The sequence below is a fragment of the Hylobates moloch genome, unplaced genomic scaffold (genome assembly GCF_009828535.3).
Source record: "Hylobates moloch isolate HMO894 unplaced genomic scaffold, HMol_V3 SCAFFOLD_2, whole genome shotgun sequence".
Classification (NCBI taxonomy): Eukaryota; Metazoa; Chordata; class Mammalia; order Primates; family Hylobatidae; genus Hylobates; species Hylobates moloch.
In genome coordinates, this window is record NW_026652277.1 from 24,354,552 (window position 1) to 24,359,735 (window position 5,184).

Genomic DNA, 5,184 nt, shown 5'->3' on the forward strand with positions numbered 1-5,184 from the left:
CTCTATTGAATTGTCTTTGCACCTTTGTTAAAAATAAGTTGACTATATTTATGTGGATCAACTATTTCTAGGCTCTCTACAATTTTCATTGATGTATGCGTCTATCCTCTTCCTATTTGCACATTGTCTTGATTACTGAGGCATTACAGTAAGTCTTGGAATTCAATAATAGGAGTCCTCCAACTTTGTTTTTTTTTTTTTTTTTTCAGAATTGTTTGGCTAATCTTAGTTCTTTGCTTTTCTGTGGTTGAGAGGGGGCTATATTAAAAATCACATTTTTGATACCCACAAAAAAACTGCTGGAATTTTTATTTTAAATCTGTAGGTCAAATTGAGGGAAAATGGCATCTTAACAATCCTTGAGCATGACATAGCACTCCATTTATGTAGGTCTTCATTGATTTCTTTCATTATGGTTTTGTAGTTTCAACATACAGATCTTATATATATTTTAATAGAATCACATCTAACAACTTTTGCTGCTATTTTAAATGGTATATATGTTTTTTGCTTTTATTATTATTTTAATTGACACATAATAATTGTACATATCATGGGGAACAGTGTGACATTTCAATACATGTATACAATGTGTAATGATTAAATCAGAATAATTAGAATATCTATCACCTCAAACATTTATCATTACTTGTATTGGGGACATTCAAAATCTGTTCTTTTAACTACTTGAACATATGCAACAGATTGTTGTTAATTATAGCCACTCTATCATGCTGTAGAACACTAGACCTCACTAGACCTTATTCCTTCTAACTAGCATTACTTTTGTGTTCATTAACCAACCTTTGACAATCCCCTCCTTCCTCTACTATTCCTGTTCTCCAATAATTGCTCTCTACTTCTACAAGATAACTTTGTTAGCTTTCACACATGAGTGAGGGTGTGCAATATTTATCTTTCTGTGTGTGTGGTGTATTTCACTTAATATAATGTCCTCGAAGTTCATCCATGTTCCCACAAATGACAGAACTTTGTTCTTTTTATGGCTAAATGGTATTCAATTGTCTATATGTACCTTTTTTTATTCATTCATCTGATGATGGACACTTAGATTGAGTCCATATCTTAGGTATTGTTAATACTGGGGCAGTAAACATGAAAGAGTAGACATCTCTTTAACATGCTCCATATTTCTTTGGATATATACCCAGTGGTGGGATTGCTGGATCATGTGTTAGCTCCATTTTTAGTTTTTTAAGGAATCTCCATACTGTTTTCCATAATGGCTGTACTAGTTTACATTCCCACCAATAGCATATAAGGGTTCCCTTTTCTCCACATCCTCCCCAGCATTTGTTACTTTTTATCTTTTTGATAAAAGCCATTCTAACTGTGGTAAGATAGTATCTCTTTGTGGCTTTGATTTGCATTTTCCTGATGATTAATGATGTTGAGCATTTTTAATGTACCTGTTGGCCATTTGTATCTCTTCTTACAAGAGATGTCTATTCAGCTCATTTGCCCATATTTTAATGAATTATGATTATTATTTTGCTGTTGACTTGTTTGAGTTCCTTATATATTCTGGATTTAATCCCTTGTCAGATGGATAGTTTGCAAATATCTTCTCCCATTCTGCAGGTTGTCGCTTCACTCTGTTGGTTGCTTTCTTTGCTGCACAGAAGTTTTTTGGTTTTATATAATCCCATTTATCTATTTTTGCTTTTGTTACGTGTGCTTTTAAGGTCTTCTCCATAAAGTCTTTGCCCAGACCAATGTCCTTAAGTGTTTACCATATATTTTCTCCTACTAGTTTCATAGTTTTGGGTCTTATATTTAAATCTTTAATCTATTTTGAGTTGATTGTCTTATATGGTAAGAGATAGGGTTCTAGTTTCATTTTTCTGCATATGGCTATCCAGTTTTCCCAGCACCATTTATTGAAGAAACTGTCCTTCCCACCAATGAATGCTCTTAGTGCCTTTATTTATAGTCAGTTGCAGGGTGGGGAGCACTAAGGAAAAAAACTAGGAAGTGGGAGCCATAGGGTTTGCAGCTATGATCCTTCCACTGGAGGCATTCACCTGGCTGCCAGAGATTAAAGAGAAGCTGAATCAGGAGGAGGAGGTGCTGTCCTATATTCAAGACAGCCTGGAGAAAAGTGACCAGCTCACCAAGAACATGATGTCTATCCTGTCATCATATGAGAGCCACCATATAAAGCTGGAGAATTCCATCATTCTGGTGCACAAGCAGACAGATAATCTGCAGCGGCTGCAAGATAATTTTGAGAAGACGCTATCCATCCTGGACCACATCATCAACTCCTACCATGTTGCCAGTGACACTTAGGAGATCATCAGAGAGAGCCCCACAGGTAGGCAGGAAGAGTATCTGGGAAGCATGGCTAAGATTCAGAAGGCTGTGGAGTATTTCCAGGACAATAGCCCAGACAGCCTAGAACACAACTAAGTGAAGCTGCTGCTTGAGCAGGGGAAGGAGTCATTAGAGTCTGAGCTCTGCAGCCTGATGACCAGGCACAATAAGTTTGTATCCCCTGTGCTCATCCTGGATCTGATCGTTGGTGATGATGATCTGGAGGTACAGGAGATTATGTCCCTAGAGCACCTGCCCAAGAGTGTGCTCCCGGATGTAATCTGCATCTCCTGCTGGCTGGAATACAGCTGCAACCAAGATTTTATTAATGTCTACTACAAGATTTGCTCCAGCCAACTGGACCACTTCATCAAGGCCTGGAAATTATTTCTGGAAGAACAGTTCTTTTTCTGGAATTCCCTACTCTCCTTCTATCCCCAACAAGAGGAAAAACACACCCACCAAAAAGCCAGTCAAGTGGCCAGGGACAAGTCATAAGGCTCAAAACCTTCTGAAAACAGTGTTCATTCCCAGCATAGTTTAGTTGCAGAAAAGGGATGCTCCAACCTCCTTCCTTTGGAAGGTCAAGAGCATAATTTCAAAATTAAGCACCTGTCCGAGGCCTTGAATGACAAGCATAGGCTGCTGGCCAGGAGAGATGGTGGACATGGAGACTGATGCCTACATCCACTGTGTCAGTACCTTCGTCAAGCTGACCTAGAGCGAGTATCAGTTGCTGGCTGACATCATTGCTGAGCACCATCAGGAGAAGACCTTTGACTCTGATACAGGATGTGCTGGATGGGCTGATACTTGAAGGGGAGAATGTTGTCTCCCGCTCGGAGGCCATCATTTGACACAACTTTTCCGTGGTGCTTATTGTCTTCTCCATCCCACAGTGCCTAAGCACAGCAAGCCTGAGTTTGACCAGGTGCTCTAGGGCATGGCCGCCATCAGCAAGAACAAATCACCTGGCCTCATCATCTCCCTAGAGGTCATTGGAGCCAAAGCACTGGAGGACTTTGTGGACAACATCAAAAATGACCTCAACAATGAATGCAACATGCCCAAGAATGGCACCATGCTCATAAGCAACGTCATCCTCTTCCTGCAGCAGCTTCTGGACTTCCAGGAGATGGTGGGTGACATGCTGGCTTCCCAAGAGGCCAGTTCTTCAGCCACAGCCATGGTTCCAAGTTCAGCAAGTGACTGCTAAGCATCTATATCTGTAAAATTCTGGGCAGCCTGCAGTTGAACTTGCTGAGCAAGTCCAAGGTGTATGAGGACCCAACTCTGAGCATCATCTTCCTGCATAACAACTACAACTACATCCTCAAGTTCCTGAAGTCTGAGCTGATCCAGCTGGTGGCTGTGACTCAGCAGACTGCTGAGCACCCCCATTGGGAGCACATTGAGCAGTAGATCCCGACTTACCAGTGCAGTTGGCTAAAGGTGACTGAATATTTCACAGAGAACAATATACTTGTGTTCCAACCAGGAGTCTAACTCTAGAATAAGGAGCAGCAGATTATCAAGGAGTGTCTCAAGGGCTTCAGTGATGGCCTTGAAGAACTGTGCAAGATCCAAAAGGCTTGGGCTATTTCAGACACAGAGAAGAAGGACAGGATTGGCCAGGCCCAAAAAAACATTGTCAAGGAAACCTATGGGGCCTCTCTGCACAAGTTCAGCAGCATGCCCTTCACCAAGAACCTGGAGAAGTACATGTACACATGGAGCAGGTGGATGACATGATCAATCACCTTTTCAACACCTCTGCCTGAGTCTTCTGCTAGCCCTGCCTGGTTGTGCCAGACTAGGCTGGTCATTGGACAGATAAACCCACGTTAACTTGCCTCTGGGCTGGGTGAGTTTGAAGTCCTTTAGGAAAGAGATTTGTCTTCACTGCCCCATCCAGGAGCCCCCCCTCCCTGAGCCCTTTAGTCCTGGTTTCTGCTTTTTCCCTGTAGCCCATGTTTCCAACCAAACCAGCATTCACCGAGAAAGCTGGGTTCCTTCTCATCTTGGGTTTTGTGACACTGATAGCTTGTGAAATAGGATAGGAGAGAAAGAAGACAGAGGCCTGTGCCCACAGCTGCCTCATGTGTACCAAAAGCAGGAGGGCAAAACCTCTGGCCTCAGTCAAAAATGGGTACTAGCACTTCCTTTTCAGCCCAAAAATGTGGGTAGGTCTCAGAGGAGTAGTCAGAAGACCTGAGGAAAAGCAATCAGGTTCTCTTGGATTTTGTGCAGAAAACAAATTCCCCATTGCCCACAGACCTGAGGTCTGGGGCTGTTCCATCTCCTAGGAGTCCCCTAGGCGACTGGGGGCAGGACTGCCTGCCAGCTCGCCATTCCCTCTGGGGTCCAGTACTCTGTAGGAGGCATTCAGAAAAGGAGCCCTGACCCACCCTCTGTGGCCTGCTTCCCAGGCCTCCGTCTCCCACTTCCCAGCATTAGTGCCTCCTGGCCCAGGGCCAAAGAGCAGTGGTTGCAGAAGGAGAAGTGAGGCTGCATGCCTATGGACTGGGACACTGGTGGACAGTGGAGAGAAATTCAGGAGGAAAACGAGGGTGAAAAGTAAGGTCCTACCTACGTAGGATCAGAATGAATAGCTGAGTTCAATGAAGACAGACCCTTGAACTGTACTCGCACTTGGGGATGGGTTTATTTCAAGCTCTTTGCTTATATGCTAACAGAGGGAGAGCTCAGGGTGGTTTAGGGTGTTCTGGGGATAGAGATGAGATCTGACTTTCCTCCTCAGCTCTCCAGAGACCCTGTCTTGGCTCTACCCCCAGCCACGGGAAACCGAAACTGCATCCTAAAGTCTGCAACCCAGGCCCAATGCAG

At 43.4% G+C, this 5,184-nt stretch overlaps 1 pseudogene; it reads left to right on the forward strand.

Annotated features, from left to right (window-relative positions):
* Positions 1 to 2,061: 2,061 nt before the first annotated feature.
* LOC116474793 (exocyst complex component 7-like) lies at positions 2,062 to 4,118 on the forward strand (annotated as a pseudogene).
* Positions 4,119 to 5,184: the final 1,066 nt, after the last annotated feature.